The sequence below is a fragment of the Protopterus annectens genome, chromosome 1.part1 (genome assembly GCF_019279795.1).
Source record: "Protopterus annectens isolate FY-2018-M chromosome 1.part1, PAN1.0, whole genome shotgun sequence".
Classification (NCBI taxonomy): domain Eukaryota; kingdom Metazoa; phylum Chordata; order Ceratodontiformes; family Protopteridae; genus Protopterus; species Protopterus annectens.
In genome coordinates, this window is record NC_056726.1 from 1,968,198,871 (window position 1) to 1,968,220,821 (window position 21,951).

Here is a 21,951-nt window from a genome sequence, read left to right on the forward strand (position 1 = left end):
CAGAAAAGGCTATCACACTTTAGTGTGTAGCCTACAACAGTTAAACAAATTATTTAAACAAAAAAATAACTTTTTAAAAGTGCAGGCAGTCAAATAAGTACAATATGTGAAAAAAACAAGCTTTTAAATCAAAATAAATGCTGGAAAATCTGCGTTTAGGCAGAAAACAGATAAGTACAGCAAGAAAGTACAGAAAACTGATACATAATCACTCCAAAGTCTCTCTTCTAAGCTAGAAGGTTTGTATCAGTTTAAGGCTAGTGCTACCCAGTAGGTTAGTTACTGGAAAGATGGGAAACAAGCGCAGATGTGGTCTTTCAAACCAGAAAGTTGAAAGGTATGGACAAACTGTCCAAATGGTCAGTAAACTACAATTTCTGGGCCAAGAACCTCTCGTGGTAGACAGACTACCGCTAGAAGGCTTTTTTCCAACACAGAAAGGCTTGCGGGGCTCAGAAGCTTACCAACAGTCCTGGATACAGCAACTCTGTATCTGGACTAGGCTAGTTACAGGAAAGGTTGGAAACAAGCACAAGTGCGGCTTTTAAACCAGAACGTTGAAAGAGATGGAAAAAAAAACTGCCCAAACGGCCAATAGCTACAATTTCTGGGCCAGGAACCACTCCTCTTCTGGTAGATAGGCTACCTAATGCTTACCTCTCCCACTGATAAGCTAGAAGACTTCCCTCCAAAACAGAAAGGCTTGGGAAGCTCAGAAGCTTACAAAGAGTCCTGGATACAGCAAATCTGTACCTGGACAAGACTAGTTATGGGAAGGGTGGGGAACAAGTACAAACATAGGCTTTTAAGCCAGCAAGTTGAAAGAAATTGAAAACTGCCCAAACAGCCAAATAAACTACAATTTCTGAGCCAAAACTCACTCTTCCCATGGAGGATAGGCTACCTAGTGCTTACCACTCCCACTGATAAGCTAGAAGGCAACATCAAAGAGTCCTGGATACAGCAAATTTGTACCTGGACTAGACTAGTAACAGGAAAGGCAGGAAACAAGTGCAAACACAGACTTTTAAATCAGAAGGTTGAAAGAGATGGAAAAGCTTCCCAAACGGCCAATAAACTATAATTTCTGGGCCAGAAACCACTCCTCCTGTGGTAGATAGGTTACCTAGTGCTTACCACTCCCACTGATAAGCTAGAAGGCTTCTCTCCAACACAGAAGGGCTTGGGGGGGGGGGGGGCTCAGAAGCTTACCAACAGTCCTGGATACAACAAATCTGTACCTGGACTACACTTGTTATAGGAAAGGTAGGGATGAAACGCAAAATGAGCTTTTAACCAGTAAGTAAAAAGAGATGGAAAAACTGCCCAAACAGCCAATGAACTACAATTTCAAGGTCTAAACCTGCTCTTCCCGTGGTAGATAGGCTACCTAGTGCTTACCACTCCCACTGATAAGCTAGAAGGCTTCCCTCCATCACAGAACGGCTTGGGGGGCTCAGAAGCTTACCAACAGTTCTGGATACAGCAAGTTTGTATCTGGACTTGACTAGTTACAGGAAAGGCAGGAAACAAGCTTAGAATTTTTTTTTGTTACAGAAATGCACCTAAAACAGCAGTAAATGCAATTAAAATTGTAGTGCAGGCCAGCACACCCGAGTGTGTGGCAACACTGCGGCAAATACAGTTCAAATAAATGAAATTAAATTAACAAATGACTAAAAAACAAGTGCAGAAGGCAGTAAATTAGAAGGCTACTAACAAGCAGTAATAAGTGCAAAGTAAGAGCGACTGAACAGATAACAGCACACAGAAGAACAACTAAGACAGTTACAGTAAGAGCAGCTGAATAAAATATATACATATATATATTTTTTTTTGAGGGAGGGAACAGAGCAGGATTAAGAGGCTACAGGGGTTGTCATTCCCAAATGCTGTTTTTGTACACAGTAGGAGTGCCTGAAATTAGAGTATGATCTCACTGCACTCATTTGAGTGAGCAAATGAGATGGGCCCAGAAGGAGTATCCAAATACAAATCTACAAGAGGAGCGGACAATTTCAAAGCCACCAACATTAACACCAAAACTAGAACAGGGAGGGTGGATGAGGAACTAACTGTAAAGAGACAGCCACAACTTCAGTTGAGTTAATATTCAGTGAAAAACACAAATAAATAAATACAGTGCTATATGCAAAAGAGCAGATAAAAGTGTACTTAAATTCACTTATATGTCCAGCTGATTTCAGGTCGATGTTAGCCAGCCAAAGCTTTGATATTAAGCAGAGATAACTCAAAATGTACCACTTATATAAGGCAAGACAGAATGTCAATGATGAGCTGAAACTACCGCCCACTGCTACCAATGGCTACACAGAAATTCTAAAAAGTACTCTGTAGAGAGACAGCCACAACTTCAGTTGAGTTAATATTCAGTGAAAACCACAAATAAATACAGTACTATATGCAAAAGAGCAGATAAAAGTGTACTTAAATTCCCTTATACATCTGATTTCAGGTAGATGTTAGCTGGCCAAAGCTCTGATATTCATAAGGATTTCTTGTGTAACCCTCTTTCTGGATTGTAAAGTCTTATTGAAAAACAAAAATGAAAAAGAGGAGCTTGGTGATTGACGGATCACCAAGTTCTTCCGACAGCTTTCCGAATTTGATCATTAAATCTTTTCTGTGTATGTAGTCCATACATTATGTGCTATTCTTTAATTTAACACTGTAAACAAAGAAATGTGTGACCTATCTGGTCAAAACGTATTGTGGTAATATAATTCCACATACCCTCACAAACTTAAAAAGAAAAAATACTGCCTTTCAGACATAAAACAATCTTTGATGGGTTGCTATTTTAAAATTAATATATTGTGTTTTTCCATTACTGGTAGAGTTTTCTGCTGTGATGTGTACAGTTTCACTGTATAGACTGTTACCAATATTTTATTAATTATTTTACTCTTAGAATCCTTGCACTCACGGCTTTCATTAATTTCTAGCATAATTTATGTTATAAGGCTATTGGCGCATGAACATAACTTGTTTTTGCAATATGAATTGTTGTAGCAGGCAATATTGGCTGGAAGATGAGACTCTTTTAAACTAACTTTGATTGTTTTTTTCAACTTTGACAAAAGAGGGCTTAATTTATTTTTTTCCAGAAAGTCTGCCATTACAGTTGTTCTGAGGATGCTGAGTCCATGTGCTATATTTAGCATTCAAAGCAATGTCCTAAATGCTGCTAACTGCCTTAATTGCTTTTATTTCAATTGCTGGGCATGAACATACTGTTCTTGGCAGTGGATTTACTTTAGTGCCTGATACCACACTGAATTCATTAACAGAAACATATTTAGTCCCATTTCCCAAAAGGAAAACAAATAAGGCAGTGCTTTGCCGCAGTCAGATAAGTTCCTGACAGTACCGTCTGCTTGCCTGTGCTTGTTTGTGCCAGTATTTTGTTCTGCACAGCTATTTGCTATGTAGCATGGTAGTACAGAATTATTTAATGTGTGTGTGTGTGTGTGTGTGTGTGTGTGTGTGTAAAAACACACCTCTATACTAATATATTGATAAATAGATTTTATATATGTGTATCCCCATGTGTTTGTATATGTATTCATATAAATATTTATATAAAATATAAAACTGCAACAGGCTAGCCATCCAACGGTGTGAACATTGGCTGTAGTTGATGGTCGTTGTTGATGTGACACCTATGGGCAGAAATGAGGAGAAGATGGTTATGGGTGCATATGTTTGTTTTTGTGTGTGTGTGTGTGTGTGTGTGTGTGTGTGTGCACACGTACATTCCTTAACACTCCTATCACACAAATTTGATACACATACTTAACGTTATCTTTTTCCTTGTGGTGTTTAACATGCGTAAGAGGAACAATACTTCATATGGCATTCTTCAGTCTAGGATATTGTCACTTCACAGCTGTGCAATGATGTTCATCGTGCATACAGCTGCAGTCATAACAGATGGGTTATCCTGCCGTCAGGCGGGTCCTCGGTCGGACGAATTCCAAAGTCTAGGTCCGGTGTCGGTTGTCGTCGCTTCTTCCCTGACGTCAGTGTGGCAGGGGTATAAAAGAGGCAGCCGACACCATTTTCTTTAGTTTTTCTTGCCGTGTGGTGCCCGAAGCAGAAGCAGTTCGCAAGTGCCGGTCGGCCAGCTCCTGAGATTTACGAAAGTATTTCAGCCGAAGTCTTCTTGAAAGCTAAATACCCCATTGGGGAAACTTTTCTTGCCTCAGACCGATGTCAGACAAAGTTAATAATTGCATTTCATGTGGGAAGCAAATACCGCATAAGGATTTCCACTCTTTCTGTATACCTTGCTTAGGCCCAGGCCACGACGTCTTGGCCTGCCGTTTTTGTGCTAGATTCAATAAGCGCACTATTAAGCGTCGGGCGGAGTTCGCCCTTCACTTTTTTGGCAAAAAATTTAATTATATTATGTCGTCGGATACTCCGACTCCAGTTTTGAGCAAAAAATGCAAAGATAAGGACCGACATACGAGGTCCGCACCACCTACTGAAACCACGCTAAGGCCGACTACCGGTTCTCCGGTACTCAGTGAGGCACCTACGCAGCCCCTGAGTACCGATGACAATGCATTACCGGTGTCTTCAGTACCCGAGGTCGCAGGCTCCTCGGCCCCCATTCCTACTACAGATCCCGATGCCACTCCTGGCGGGGAAACTCAGAATTTAGACAGGCCTGCCATTTCTCAAGGGGTCTTCAGGCCTTCCTCCTTCTCCATTAAAGCCTTCACTAAATCTAATGCAGCCACGAAAACCAAATAACAGGTTCCTCAGACCCCCTCTCAAGGCACCATGCCTAAAAAACAGATGCTTAAAATGGCTGAGGATTTGATTACTCTTATCAGGGGTTCTCAACCCCCCTCTGACAAAAGGCCCAGATTAGAGGAAGACTACCCTTCCTCAGATCAAGCTTCTATTACCTCAGAACTATCTGAGGACCAGGATTATGCCTATTCTCCATTCGAAGACTCTGATGCAGAGGAGTCTATTCCCTCGGTCTCCCCTCCGAGGACTTCTTTTTTGGGGAAACCCTACATACATTGAGGGAACACTTTCACTGGGAAGGCCAAGATTACTCAGATTCCAAGAAAAGGTTCAGGGAATTTCTTCTGCTCCCCCAGCATAGGCCTCTGGCTATCCCTCCTGTTTTAGATATATTGGATGATGTGTACACAGAAGCCAGCCTTAATCCTGATTCTTTGCCTCCAGCTCCTGTTAAATCAGACAGGTATTACCGGGTTCCTGATTCTCACCAGTTCCTATATAAAAGCCATACTGCTGACCCAGAAACAATTTCACAGGGTCCCAAGGGAATTAAGGCCTCTACTTCTAAAAATCCATTACCTTCAGAGAGAGATTCCAGAGCTTTAGAAAGGTGGGGGAAAAAGGTGTACACCGCGCCACTTTAACCATGAGGGCATTAAACTGTCAGTTCCATATGTTAAAGTATCAACAGTTTTGATATCTCAGCTGAAAAGCAAGATGACACAACCAGAACAACCAGATTTAAAAGAGTTGCAGGATTTGTTGCATGGTGCAGAGCAAGTGGGTAAACATACCTTGCAGTGTGGTTTTGATGCTTTAGAGGCCTCATGTAGAGCTGCTGTTACGGGGTCTGTTATACGTAGGCATGCTTGGCTCAAAGAGCAAACCTTACCAGATCATGTCAAAGCTAAATTACTAGATGCACCTCTTCAAAAAGATGTATTGTTTGGTGTTAAAGCTGAGGAGGTGCTAAAGAAAATGGAGGAAAAGCGAAATCAATGCAAACAGTGAAAGATTTCCTGCAGGTACAGCCTCCACGTTTCAGCAGAAACTGGCCTTCAAAAAGTTGGTCCTTTCCAGCCACGGACAGACCTCAAAGGGGCAGATACAGGCACCCAAGGGGCAGAGGGCAACCTCAAGGATATTACAGAGCCAGACAGTGGCAAGCACCAACCCCAAGAGGTGGAGAAGATAGATCATAGTCTTTTAGAAAACAGACGCAATGACTTCCCCCTACACCTGCCAAGCAAAGCTTTAATGGCAGCACCTTTGGGCGGAAAACTGACATTATTCTCAAAAAATTGGCATATTGTTACAAAAGACAAATGGATTCTGGACATTATAGATAGAGGCTACAGGTTCCACTTTCACACCCTTACAAAAATGAGAAGCATGCCAAACCTGCCACAAAATCAAAGGGCAGAGGCACAAAAACAAGTTTCAGCTCTCATGGACATGAAAGCAATTCAAGAGGTACCTGCAAAAGAACAAGGTCAAGGGTTTTATTCCAGATTATTCCTGGTACCGAGGAAAGACAAAGATTGGAGACCTATCTTAGACCTATCCATCCTAAACACATATCTACATGTGCCAAAATTCAAGATGCTCACATTTCAGCAGCTTCTTCCCATGCTGGGCAAGGAGTCTTGGCTGGTAACATTGGACCTCAAGGAGGCATACCTGCATGTCCCTATCAGACAAGATTGCAGAAGATAACTCAGATTTCTTGCAGGTTCAACCCATTACCAATTCTCTGCATTGCCCTTTGGCTTATCTACTGCGCCCAGAGTGTTTACGAAATGCCTGGCATCAGTAATCGCCTTCTGCAGACTACAAGGGATACAAATCTACCCATATCTGGACGACTGCCTGAACCAAGCGGACAGCAAGGACATACTACTGCAGCACCTGGCGTTTGTAATAAAACTGTTGAACTTCCTGGGATACACAATCAACAAAAAAAAATCAAAACTAATACCCCCTCAACAAATAATTTTCCTGGGTGCCAGCTTGGATCCAACCACCCAGATGGCCTACCTCACACCAGACAAGCAAGGGCAACTGTCTCAATACTTCAAAAAAATGGCAACTTACACCAGGCTAACTGCAAGGAAAATCCTGCAGGCTCTGGGATTCATGGCATCTTGCATCCTACTAATCCCATGTTCAAAGCTGCATATGAGGAAACTTCAATGGTACCTGAAAAACTTATGGTCTCAACACAGCCACAGCTTGAAAACAATTATCCCACTCATTCCATGCCTTCAAAAGGAATTTTTGTGGTGGACTCAAGCTTGCCAAAGAAACACAGGTCTTCCTTTCTGTGTACCTCAAGCAACTCAAATCATCACAACAGATGCCTCAGACTACGCCTGGGGAGCACACATGACAGATCAGTGCATTCAGGGAAAATGGACCCGAAAAGAGAAGCACCTTCACATCAACCAAAAGGAAATGCTAGCCGTGCAAAAGGCTATTATGACCTTCAAAGACCCACTGCATCCAGGCCAGCTATTGATAAGGACAGACAACACCACAGTGATGTGGTACATAAACAAACAGGGGGGAACTCATTCATACCCCCTGTGCAGGCAAGACATGACCCTATGGAACACAGCACTGGAATTGCAAATTCAACTGCAGGCACAATTCCTGCCAGGGAAGGAAAACACACTGGCAGACAACCTAAGCAGAAATATGACAGATCCACATGAATGGAAGTTGCATCCTCAACTTTTCACAAAGATAACTCAGGCATGGGGACAGCCAGACATAGATCTCTTTGCTACCCACAGAAATTGCCAGTTGAAAAAATTTTGTTCAAGGACCTATCATCCACAGGCCTGAAAAGTGGACGCACTTTCCTTCAATTGGGCAACATTGACAGTCTATGCCTTCCCGCCTCTTCCTCTGCTGCCCAAAGTTCTATTAAAAGCCAGAGCAGAGAGGCCGAAAATAATTCTCATCGCTCCAGACTGGCCAAGACAACACTGGTATCCGCTCCTGAGGAGCCTGACACATTCCCCACTATGGATCCTACCTCTAGTCCCTCTTCTGTTGTCCCAGCACAACTACAAAACCTTTCACAGCCATCTCAAAACTCTAAATCTAGCTGCATGGAGAATTCCTTGATTTCCCAATAGTTTCTCCTCTCCAAGGAGGTGCAGGATGTCATCTTGGAGGCCAGAAGACCTTCTACTAGAAAGGCTTACTCCGCCAAATGGAAATGATTTTGTGCCTGGAATCAAGAAAAGGGACAGAATCCTTGGGTAATAAATATACCTCAAATTTTACAGTACCTAGCTGAGACGTTAAACAATGGACTTTCCTTCTCCTCCATTAAGATCCACGCTCCAGCCATTTCTGCACAATACAACACAGATCCTCCATTATTCTCTCACCCTCTCTTAAGGCAGTTCCTCAGAGGGGCAAAGAATTTAAAACCCCCAAGGAAACCACCAGTCCCTGCTTGGGACCTCAACTACGTATTGGAAAAGCTGACCCTTCCTCCCTTCAAGCCAGCTTCTTCAACAGAGTTACAGTACTTGTCATGGAAAACAGCCTTTCTTCTGGCTATCACCTCAGCACGCAGGGTTTTGGAGCTACAGGCCCTCATGGCTGTGCAACCATTCATCATTTTCCATCAGGACAGAGTTTCCTTACGAACCAATCCTACCTTTATGCCAACGGTAGTATCCAGTGTAGCTTTGAATCAGACTATCCACTTACCTACCTTTTATTCTAATCCACAAAACAAAGGGGAAAGACTACTACATTCCTTGGACATTCACAGACAACTTTGTTACTACTTGGACAGAACAAAGCCATTCAGGAAATCTGAGCAACTCTTTGTGTCCTATGCTGTAGGTGCTCAGGGAAAGGCTATTTCCAAACAGACAATTTCAAAATGGATAGCCCACTGCATACGTTTTTGTTACTCATTTCATGGAAAAACTGTGCCTGCATGCATCAGATCCCACTCCACCAGAGCCACAGCTACCTCTGCAGCCTTCCTCAGGGGGGTCCCTACCAAGGACATTTTGGAAGCAGCCACCTGGAGTTCAGTGCACACTTTCTCCAAGCACTATCCACCTCCCACTATTCTCAAAATCTAGAGCGGGCTTCCTAGCCCCTCCTACTTCCACTTAGTGCCTACCACCCTTACTTAGCTTTGGGATTCTGCCCATCTGTTATGACTGCAGCTGTATGCACGATGAACATAGTACAGTTTTGTACCTACCATAAATGTAGATGTTCGAGTGCTCAGTCCAGGTTTCCCTCCCTCCATCCCCTCTTAGGACAGGCCTTATGACAAACACTTTTCATATAACCTTTTTGGGGTATTCTTTTATGGTGTATTTGCTTGCAACTACTGTTTTTGATTTATCAACATTGCATCTTTGCATAACATTATGTTTGCCTTCCTTCTGGGGGCACCTGACATCTGGGGCAAGAAAAACTGAAGAAAATGGCGTCGGCTGCCTCTTTTCTACCCCTGCCGCACTAACGTCAGGGAAGAAGCGATGACAACCGACGCCGGACCTAGACTTTGGAATTTGGCCGACCGAGGACCCGCCTGACGGCAGGATAACCCATCTGTTATGACTGCAGCTGTATGAGCACTCGAACATCTACATTTATGGTAGGTACAAAACTGTACTATGTCAGCTTTGCCATGTGCCTCACATAACCCTCATTTCCATGATAATTTTTTTCTATGACTTTTCATATGAGACTAGTGCGACTTATGAATCTGTACTTTCCAGGGTCTATAGATGTCCCACCTTTGTGCAGAGGGCTGACTGTTGTTCGCATTTGCAAGGCATGGAGCCTGTTTGGAGGCTACAGTTAAATAGCAATTGCAGAGGTCCTGGTAGGTAATATTATATGCTATTTAGAAGTTATCCTGGGATATTGTCTTGGCCCATTAAGGACCTGTTCCCTAGTGATAGCAGGGGAAGTTATATTTGATGGTATTTCCTGAGGGAAGGTTGAGGGAGGGAGAGAGGGGTAAAGTTAGAACTTAATTTATTGGCCAGTAGGTTTGCTATGTCTTGTTTCCATTAACAATGAGCTCTGCATGCAATTGTTTATTGCCTTTAAGGTTGCAGACATAGCTAAAGAGTGCTTTGTGGTTGTCCTTGGCCTGGGAGGCCAAATTGTCAGCTTTGGCTTTGGTAGACGTTATTTGTCCTCTGAGTTGTTTGTTTAATTTGATCCTGATGGGTGCTGCACCTCTAATTTTTGCAGTGATTTTCTTCCTTCTGTTATACAATCTATTGATATTGTGATTTCACCAGGGTCGCTTTTTTCTTGAGTTATTTCTATACTTCTTCCTGGTGGGTACAGCTGGCTCTTTGCAGTAATTAACATGTTTGTATAGAGTTTTTGTGAATAGTTTCATGTAGGCAGCAGTGTTCCAGTGTTCTCACGGATTATGGGGGCTTGAAAATTTTCCAGGTTATCACTTAATAATAGGAGGTTAGTCTTAGTGTAGTTCCTGAATATTACAGAGATAGCTAGGGTTCCAGGTTTAATTTTTACTTCAGATGAGACCATTTTTGTGGTCTGATTTTACCAGAGAAGATATTACACTAGGTTAGTGTATTGACAATCTGTTCCAGGGAGTTTGTGTTTACAAAACTCAGGAATCTCTGTGCTTGTACATTTAGTGTCATATATAATTCACAGTTAATAGTGGGGTAATTCAAGTCGTCCATGAATATGGTATTGGGCTGGATAGTGAGTGTTTCCAATAAGTTTAAAAACATGTTATGAGTTTCCTGGTTCATAGAGGGGGGACCTATAGTTGTAAGGAAGTGGTATGAGATTTTGCCTGTGGTGATTTGAACATGGAGAATCTCAAGTGCATTGTCCTGTTTGACCAACCTTGAGGTATATTTATTTTTGATGTAAATTGAGATACCTGCACCTTTAGTCCCTGTCTGTGCAGTATAGATGTGTGGAAGACATTATAGCCTTGCACTGCAGGTATGCTCTCTGTGGCTCTATACCATGTCTCAGTGACTGCACAGATATCAGCATTCTTTAGGGTGTGGAGTGCTTTTTAAGGAATAAAGTTTTTTGTTTAGACTCCAAGCATTGAGAAGTAACACCTTTAGATTTTCTTGGCTTTGATTTGATATGTCAGAAATACTTTCCGTATGGCACTGTCCAAAAAAGGTACTATGGAGGAGGGTATTGTTTTACCTACTATTCGGAAACGTAGAGGGGAGAGGGACAGACCACCCCTAACAAAGCAGTGAGGTCTGTTGACCATCTCCTTCCATGCTGACAAATATTGCACCCCCCTTAGAACGACACCAGAAACTAAGACAGTTATTAAAGTCAGTCATCTTCTGTTCATATTGTGGCATCATCCTTGAAAAGGCGAAATTCTGCTCAATGCTAGGCTCATACCAGCCTGGGACACGTATTCCAAGAGCTCTATGATGTTTCTCATTGTATAGTCTAGGGAGGTACATCTCAGGTCATTTACACCCACATGGACTATCACTGAGTCATACTGGTACTTCTGGTCCAAAGACCTGAGTGCATGTGTAATGTGGCAGATCCTGACCCTTGATAAGCGGCTGACTGTGATTTTCTCCTTACTCAGCCTGGTGAGACGGGAATCAGTGTGTCTCACAATGGAGTCTCCAATGACCAGAATGATGGATTGTGTGGTGGCTTGCCTTATGGGCTTAGAAGTAGAAGCTCCATGTGATGTGCATGTATGTGTTGATGTGGGTGTTGTTTTGAAAGAGAGCATTTGGAGCTGCTGAGGGTATTTGTTATATGTACTTCATCTAGGAGGTCTTTGGGGTTTAGCAAGTTTACATTTAAGTGCCTCAGCATATGTGAGTCTATGTGTCTGCTTTGAACTGCCTGTGATGAGTGCAGTGTGTGTACTACTGACAACCTGATTGACATTAGGACTACTTTTATATGGGAACTTTGCCTCCAGTGACGTGTAAGTACATCTCTCACATACCATATCAGTTTGTTTGAGAATTAATTGGTTACCAGTAAACATGAGGCATTTTCTACATTGCCTTAGGATTCCCATATCCACCAAGCTGGTAACTGAGATAGTTCATATCCATGGCAACAGATCCTTTTTTATTGATTAGATGGCAGGAGTGAGAATATAAAGTAATATCAGGAGTATCTGATTTGCCACTGTGGGGGTAGTGCTTGTCACTGTAAACTAGTTGCCCTGTGTGCAATTAGGTATTGGTGAAATTTCAAGGGTGCCTTTATAGGAAAATGTCAAATCATGGTGTCTGCATCTGTAAAGGGCACTGCTATACACCCAAGGGGAAACTAATGAGTAGATCTTGATGATTTATGGACAAGGTATTTAGGGAGATAATTTGACGTTAGGTTAGACACCATAGGTTCATAGGTGGGTACTAGGCTATTGGCCGTAGGGCCTATAAAAGCCTAGCCAAAAAGGTACCCTGGCTTTTGCCACCCAAGAAAATTATTTTCCTGTGCCCCAGTCGAGCAGAGCCACCAAAGTGATCCCCGGGGTGTATTTTCTATTTCTCATCCAATCATCAAGATTTTTCTTGAAGAGTGCTAATAAGGAGCTCTGTTTGACATAGGTAGGTAGTCTGTTCCAGAGTATGGGAAGTCTCTAGGTCAGGAATCTATCCCTCCAGCATGTTCTGTTTATTGTGGTGACAAGGTTTAGGTCCCTACAGCATGTAGTTCGGAGGAATTGGGATTTCTTTAAGCGGAGCATGTCCAACAGCTCTGGGTTTGACATAGCTTTGTATGTTAGGCAGAGATCGCCTCTGAGTAGGCGATATGCGACGGATTAAAGCTGGAGTTTTTTGAGATGGTCTGCTAGGGTATCTGTTTGAGGCCAGTAATCCTCTTTGAGAGGTATTTTTGTGGCCTCTCCAGTTGTTGTAGATGTCTTGTGAAGTACATACCAAAAGGGGCACTGTACTCTATAATGGGTCTAATGAGTGATGAGTAGAGGGGAACAATGACCTCATTTTTGTGGATGAGAAACCTTTTGTGATGAGGTGTGCCACGTAGAAGGATTTCCTGACCACTGTGGCAATGTGATTATCAAAGGAGAGACTACTGTCCACCTGTGTCCCAAGGTCTCTTTCGGTGTTAAGTAGACTACCACCTATGTGGTAGTTCATGGGTACAGAGTTTTTACCAAAGGGGATGACAATGCACTTTTTGGCATTGAGCTTCAGACCATTGCTTTGACACCAAGCATCTGTCTCAGTGAGGCCCCTTTGTAGGATGTCCACATCGTTAGGAGTTTCGATTATGGCTCCCAGTTTCCAGTCATCTGCAAACTTCATTAGCCAAATACCTTCTGTGTTAGCCTGTACTTCAGAGAGTATATACCAAACAGGAGACGACCCAGGACTGAACCCTGTGGTACTCCACTTGTCACTGGTCTGTAGTCGGATTTGGTGTCTGCTGCTTTCACAGTGTGGGCTCTGTCCATGAGCCAGTTGGCAGCCCAGCTTATGACATAGGGATTTATACCTAGTTTAGTGAGTTTATCTATAATTCCAGAGTGGGGGATGGTATCGAAAGCCTTGGCAAGATCTAGATAGGCTGTGTGAACCACCTTACCCTCATCTATGGCTTTGGTGACTGCTTCATAGAAGTCTGTCAGGTTTAGGAGACATGATCTGCTTTTTACAAACCTGAACTGGGTGGGGTCCAGAGTTTGGAGATTACCAATGTCTTTGTTTGTGAGTTCCATGATGATATGTTCCATGGCCTTGCAGACCAGGCTCATCAGGCTAATGGGGCGGTAGTTCCTTGGGTCCGTCGTAGCTCCCCCTTTGTGGAGTGGGATAACCATCGTGGTGCACCATTCAGTGGGCACAAAGCCTGAGGTGATGCTATGATTGAACATGGTACTTAGGTGGGGTGCCAGTTCATTCTGTAGTTCATGTAGAACGCAGCCTGGGATATTGTCAGGTCCCATGGATGCTGTGTTCTTGGCTTTGGAGAGTGTGTTTTTTACCTGTGCAGCCATGATTACAGGAACTTTCTTCTGGTATAGAGATGGGCCCTCTAGGGGGTGAGAGGGGGGGTAAAGTTAGCACTGAACCTGTCTGCCAGGATGTTGGCAATATCAGTTGGTTCTGTATATTTAGTGCCATTGTGCTGTAACTCAGAGCAGATCTGAGTGTTGCCATTGAGATTCTTGACATAGCTATAGAATGTTTTGTGGCTGTCTTTAGAGTCAGTGGCAATTTTGTTTTCGTAATTAGGTTTGGGGGATTTTATGAGGGATCTCAGCTTCTTACTGAGGCTGACCAGGGAGCTCCTCCAGCAGTAAATCAAGCAGTCTTACTGAAATGAAAGAATTAGCTTTATCAAGAATGATTAAAAGAATAGATTCAACTGAATGGCTACTGCCTGGCTACTACTAGTGCTGGTCTCACCACAGCTTCATGCTGCTGGGATACAGTGCTTCTTTGCTCTTCTCTCACCAGAAGCAAAATAGTTGCATCAATTCCAAGATGAGAAACGGGTCACAGGCTCTTTGGTGATCAACAATCTTGTCCCAGATGAACACTTGTTGTAGTCTTTTCCTGGTAGAAGCCTTGAATAGCAACCACACCAATCAGGAAGGTCAAACACAGACACTAAATAACCACAGAAACCAAACCACAGGAACCAAGGTGGAAAAACAGCACTGCGACCAGAAGGAATTCAAACCTTTTATTTTAATAAAACAAAGGTTTAGCGCTTTCTTCCCTCAATGTTGGGACTTCATCAGAACACTGAACTACTGCCCTATCAGTCTGATGAGCCTGATCTGCAAGGCCATGGAATGTATTATCATGGAACTTATAAACAAAGACATTGACAACCTTCAAACTCTGGACCCCATGCAGTTTGGGTTTGTGAAGGGTCGAGCTTGTCTCCTGAACCTGATTGACTTCTTCGAATCAGTCCCCAGAGCCGTGGACAAGAGTAAGGTGGTCCACACAGCATAACTGGACCTCGCCAAGGCCTTCAACACCATCCCCCACTCCGGAATCATAGATAAACTTACTAAGCTGGGCATTAATCCCTACATCACTCAATGGGTGCCAACTGGCTTACTGACAGAACCCGCACTGTAAAAATAGCTGACTCCAAATCCAGCTCCAGACAAGTGACAAGTGGAGTACCTCAGGGTTCAGTCCTGGGACCACTCTTGTTTGGCATCTACTTCTCTAAAGTATAGGCCAACACTAAGGGACTCTGGCTAACAAAGTTTGCAGATGACTGCAAACTAGGAGCCATTATTGAATCCCCAAATGTTGTTGATGTTCTACAAAAGGGCCTTACAGAAACAGATGCTTGGTGCCAGAGCCATGGGCTCAAGCTCAATGCCAATTAATGTATAGTTATCCCCTGTGGGAAAAAACATGTATCCATGAATTACCACATTGGTGGCAGTACACTAAACACTGAAAGTGTGATAAGAGACTTAAGGACACAGGTGGACAGTGGTCTCACTTTTGATAACCACATCGCCACAACAGTCAGGAAATCCTTATGTGTGGCACACCTCATCACTAAGGGCTTTTCATCCAGAAAAAGAGGTCATTGTCCCATTGTACTCAACCCTCATTAGACCCATTATAGAATACAGCACCTCGTTTGGTATGTACCTCTCAAGACATCTGCAACAACTGGAAAGGCTGTAGAAATACCTCGCTAAAAGAATCACAGGCCTAAAGCAGATGCCCTATGCTGATCATCTAAAAAAAAACTCCACCTATACTCTGTTGCATATCGTCTACTCAGAGGCGATCTCTGCTTAACATATAAGGCCATGTCAAACCCAGAGCTGTTGGGCATGCTACACTTAAAGAAATCCCAATCCCTCCGAGGCACATGCTCCAGGGATCTAAACCTTGTCGTCACAATGAACAAAACATGCTGGAGGGATAGGTCCCTGACCCAGAGACTCCCCAGACTCTGGAATAGATTGCCCATACATGTCAAGCAGTGCACGCCTCTTTGGCCCGCTTCAAAAGGAACCTTGATGATTGGATAGGAGATAGGAAATTCACCCCGGGGATCACGTCAGTCGCCCTGCTAGATAGGGGTCTAGGGAAGTAAATACTGTGGGAAGAAATACCCAGGGAATTGTTATGGCTAGGCTTGTATAGGCCCTAGGGCCGTAGCCTAGTACCAACCTATGAACAAGTCCCCACATTGAGGGAAGAAAGCGCTAAACCTTGGTTTTATTGTAATAAAGGTTTGAATTCCTTCTGGTCGCAGTGCTGTTTTTCCACCTTGGTTCCAAACACAGACACTCACTGTCCAATCAGAAACAGTCAGGAATCAGTGTAGTCTGCTCCTTCTCTCAACAGGAGCAAAATATAAGCACAAATTCCAAGCTGGCATCTATGAAGTAGTTATTAGGCTATCCAGTGATCAGCAGTCTCCAGGAAATAATGTCCCCATGCTCTTTCTCTCACTAGGAGCAAAACAGAAGCACAAATCCTAAGATGACTACTGAGAGGCAGAATGTGGGGCCTCCAAAACTGGTAATCTTTGAGTAAATTTTTCAGATTTTTAAGGTAAGATGGAAAAACGGGTTAATATCCTAAGATTTGCAGTGTGCACTAAGCAGTTAGATTTGAAAGAGGGGTAAGTAAGCTTTAGCTATGTAAGCGGAGAGCCACTGATGTTAAAAGACCAAGACAGATTAGAAGGGGATGGACACTTTGTATTCTGTTTCTATGGAATACTGTTTGATGGACAATAAATTTCAATCGCTGAAAGGGAGTGATTTCACAAACCAATAACTATGTGCTTACTCACAGTAGCCGGTGAAAGAGGAGAGGGAAGGAAATATGTGGTCAAATTAACAAAAGGGGCAGGCAACTAGAAAGGCAGTTGAGTTTAAAAAGAACAACTGAGTGAGAGGGTGGTAGAAATTTCTGTGTGACTCACAAGAGACACAGCTCTGGTCTCTTTCCTAATTTAAATATACAGTTAAAAGCAGACTGCAGGTAAAACAGTATAAGGAAAATAAATCATGGTATGCAAAACAGAAGAAGGCAATGAAGCAATGCAAACTACCGGAAAGCAAAAACAACCTAACCTTTCCCTTACAGCGAGCTTTGACAAAGTCTGAGAGAGCTGTTCCACTCAATGGCTACATACTGTGCACTTTGCCACAGTATGCTGCCGTAAAATATAAGGCAATATACTATGGAAAAGTACAAAACATAAACCATCAGCCAAGTATCCAAGATTTATTCCAGTAAAATCTCTAGCACTTTGGCTCACAGTCTTCAAGGAGTAAAACAGTACATAAAAAACTGCACCATATATATATATATATATACACACACACATATATATATATATATATATATATATATATATATATATATATATTAAATCACACCATCATTACTCAGTTAACACTAATTAATTCATTTAAGAAAACTCCACCTTATTAAATAAGAAATTTCCAGTTGCATCCTGTATTCAGTCCATGGGAAATTAAAATTCAGTCCACGGGGAATTAAAGTGCCATACTTCAGTATAAAAATGTACTCTTTTTTTATTCCTGTGATTCAGATTTTGAAGAGAATTCATACTGTCCTTTGAATACCCAAGATGTATCATATAAAAGTACTTTTTTGCCTCCCTTTCACTATCAACTCTCTGCTATGTTAAATTATGCAGCTGAGTCTAGGTTTTACGAGTTCACAAGTAATATGCATGAGGTCCATTTTAATTTAACAAAATCAGAATGAAAACCTCTGTAGGGTTTGAGCAAGCAGAGAGAACTGGTATTTAAGGCAGCTGATAAGGGTAATAAATTGGTGTTAATGCACCATACACAGTATTTACGAATGTATTACAAGCATCTGACTGATACGAATGTATACAGAATGATAGATATTTCAGTGTATGAAAAAGCTTTGAAAAGTTTTAAAGAACTTTTAGTTAAAGGTTTTAGACCTGGTTATTTTTCAAAACTGGATGTTGAAAAAAGTTTAATTATGAAGATTTCACTATGGCATACTTTTATTGTCTCCCTAAAATTCATAAACACGTCAGATCCACCTAGTTGTCCAATAATTTTGGCATGTAATTATTTTTTTCCTAAAATAGTTTTTTTTATGAAGTTACCATCATATATAAGAGATACTTTTGATTTTTTTGGATAAGATAGCAGAAGTGCAATGGACCCAGGACATGTACTGGGTTACACTTGATGTAAAAAGTCTTTATACGAGTATCAAACTTAATTTTGGAATATAGGCTCTTTATTATTATTTGGGAGATAGCCCAGTATTGAATTATATTATTGAGTTAATATTTTTGTTTGATTAATAATTATTTTGAGTTTAATACACAATTATATCATCAGATGCAGGGTATGGCAATGGGGGCACCATTTGCCCTGTGTATGCTAATTTGTTTATGGGACTGGAGGAAAATTAATATATTTATGTAACTGATTTTTATAAAAACGTAGTGAGATATTACAGATAAATAGATAATGTAATATTTGTATGCAAAGGGGGACAAAAGTTGTCAGCTAACTTTATAGATGATAGTTAAATAGGTTTAACTTGGCATTTGACAGCTTAAAGTGGGACGAAAGGTACCATTCTTGGATGTCTTGCTTGATGATACTGTTAATGGTAAAATAAGAACTGTAGTGCATAGAAAATTGGAGAATGGCACCCCATATTTGCATGGGTCGAGCTGCCATCCACCACATAGTATAAAAACCTTGCCATATAGTGAACTTTTAAGGTTGTGTAGGTTGTGTAGTATGGAAGTGGATTTTTGGAAAGAACTACATATTACTGTGGGTATGTTTGCTAAGAGGGGGTATGAAGACATGATACTGAAGAGCTGTAGAATATTTTATAACAGAAAGGGTGGCAAGTGAGTTGGACATGCATTCACATAAGAACCGAATAGGAAGAGAGAATAGTCAAAGAAAACAGATATATTTTGTTACTACATATAACTTATTGAGTACACAAATAGTGGATTTATTAAGATTTTATTGGTGTTTTTTTTTTTTGGTGAACTTAAAGTATTTTCCTGATGTATTATGTAAAATTCCATGTATTTTTTATAAAAGACATAGTGGTGCATGGTAGGTATGCACCCCCCCCCCCGATAATGTACCTGATACCATCATGCCAGTAGGGACAATACCCTGTGGAACGTGTTCTAGTTGTAAATTTGTAGTGAACGGTTTTGGTAAAATCAATGGAGAGACGTTTGTACTGAGACATAAATATGGTTGTGATAGAAAAGGGATAATTTATGCATTAAAATGTCCCTGTAGCAAATTTTATATAGGAGAGAGCAAAAGAGCATTCAAAACAAGACTTCAAGAACACGTAAGAGATATTAAAAAGGGGCCGAGTTGAGAGCTGTGTTGCTATGCACTATAAAATGCATCATGGTAGTGAGGTTGGGGGGTTGCAAGGCATGGTGTTAGAACAAATACATGTTAGTCGATATAGTAATGTGAATATAAAAAATAGGCTTTTGTATAAAGAGTCAATTTTTATACTGAAGTATGGCACTTTAACTTCCCATGGAATGAATACATAGTGCAACTGGAAATTTCTTATTTAATAAGGTAGAGTTTTCTTAAATGACCTAATTAGTGTTAATTGAATAATGATGGTATATGTATCTATATATATATATATATATATATATATATATATATATATATATATATATATGTGTGTGTGTATATGTTATGTATATGTATATATACCTGGCCTGGTGGTTTGTGTTTTATTCTAATGTGCTTGCTGTTGTTGCTGAAACTATGGAAAGCTACATGATCCCGGGTCTGTATTATAAACCTGAAAGCTCTAAACAGGGAACACATGTACATCAACACATAAAGAGTAATGTACAATAACAGCGAAACACGTATTCAGCGAAAGTGAAAACACCAAACGTATTTGTTTAGGCAGAAGCGCGATCCTGGGGATAAGGAAATATATCCTTTTCCCCACTGTAATGCAATCTCAGAGTTGGTATATTTAAGTAGCGGGGGTGCAGGGGGCTTGTCCCCCCGCAAAAGTGTGTTATTTTACTTTTATTTAGTTAATTTCAGTATACCTGCATGGTGCTGTTGGTTAAACAAACACGTTCTGTGCTTTGAATTTCACTGAATACTTGTTTCACTGTTATTGTACTTCCCTGTTTATGTGTAGATGTACATGTGTTCACTGTTTAGAGCTTTTGGGTTTATAATATAGATCGCATGATCCCTAATTCAAAATATGTACAAATACAAGTATATCAGTCATGCCAGCCTCAGATACACACTGTATTAGTGCACAAGGTATCCAAAACAGTATCAGACTAATAACTGCCCATAGATATATACATAGAAACACCAACCACAACATGTGTGATGTTCTGTAATGTGCAGCAACTGCACATGAGCTAAATGTACATGCATTAGCAGTGCAGCCTCAGTACAGGGGTAGGTTATAATACAAGTCAGTCAAAGAGCACACAGGAAAGCAGGTGAATGTGCAACAGTGCCATTGGCATCATTTTGGCAGGTAAACAGGCAGCTGTTAACACATCTCATAACAAAGTGGACGACCTAAGTGACCTTTTTCGTACCTATATAATTAAGCATAAAGCCATAAACCCCCATCAGCCCATCCTCAGAACAATAAGATGTAAGAAGTACTTTAACCCTACCAAATTCCAAGAAGAACTTAAATCATGTAACTGGTCAGTCCTAAAACAATTACCTCTGGACAAAGCTGTGTTCTACTTTAATAACAAATTCTGTACAATCCTAGATTGTCATGCTCCCGCTCGCACCACTAGAATAAAAACAAAAGTTGCACCATGGCTTTCTAAAGATACCAAATCAAAAATCACCTTCAGAAACAAAGCATGGGTCCTATGGCATACCACAAAAACACCCATAGACCAAATTAGATATCGGCAGCTAAGAAATGAGACAAAAAAATCCATTTTACTAGATAAAAAAAACTACTACTGCCATCTACAATAGAAAAATCAAAGTAACCTTCAAATGTTCTGGGCGGGTATAAATAAATTAATGCACCCAGGTCAAACCACCAGCCCAACCCCCGCAGCCGCCATTGATAAACCACACGAGGATGTTGCAAACACGTTCAGCTGCATTTTCAGTGAGACCATCCAATCCCTAGCCAGTCAGTTACCTCCTAGTTGCTCCAGATGAAAGTCCTCTATTCCCATTACCCAACTCTCCTTTAGATTTCAACCAGTTACCACTTCATTTATTTAAGCCCTACTCAAAAAATTAAAACCTACTACCGTATCAGCTGATCTTCTCTCTACTGAGTATCTGCAAAAAGCTGCAGATGCCATAGCATACCCCATCTCCATTCTAATCAACCGAACCATAGCAGAAGCCACCATACCCTCCATCTGGAAAATATCCTATGTAATACAACTCCATAAAGGTGGTAGCGCCACTTAACTATCTAAATTCAGACCCATAGCTATATTGTCACCACTGGCCAAAATGATGGAAAAATTCATCCATAGACAGTTGCTACACCATCTTATCCAGAACAATCTATTGGCCAACTACCCATATGGTTTCAAGCCTCATCACAGCACCACCTCAACCCTCCTTGTCTTCTCTAACACCATAAACTGTAACCGTAACAATGACAAATTATCCTCAGCCCTCTTCTTGGATCTCTTCAAGGTGTTCGACATGGTCGATCACCAGCTACTAATCCATACCCTAAAAACAACTTACTTAGATAATCTAGCTCTCCAATGTTCCAATCTTATCTGAATGGTAGACAACAGGCATAGATGACAGAACAGACTATTTACCCTCATACCTAATACCCTGGGAGTCCCTTAGGGCTCATTACTGGGACCTCTTCTGTTTTCCATTTTTATTAATGACTTCTACAATGTCATCCCAGATGCAACATGCATTCAATATGCGGATGACTCCACTCTGATATGCTCGGCTACCTCTCAGTCAGATCTGCAGACATTATCCCAGAATACTTTTAACACAGTTGAAAATTGGCTATCTGATTGCCATCTGATCTTAAACCCTAATAAAACAAAGTTGCTCCTTTTCTCCCCCACTAGTAAGTCCAGTATTTTATCCTTCTCCATACAATC

At 41.4% G+C, this 21,951-nt stretch overlaps 1 protein-coding gene across 3 annotated transcripts in view; it reads left to right on the plus strand.

Moving 5' to 3' along the window:
• The window catches only part of RBKS (ribokinase), a 1,304,045-nt gene that overhangs the window by 525,017 nt on the left and 757,077 nt on the right, over positions 1–21,951 (plus strand). The gene's annotated exons all lie outside the window — the stretch shown is intronic.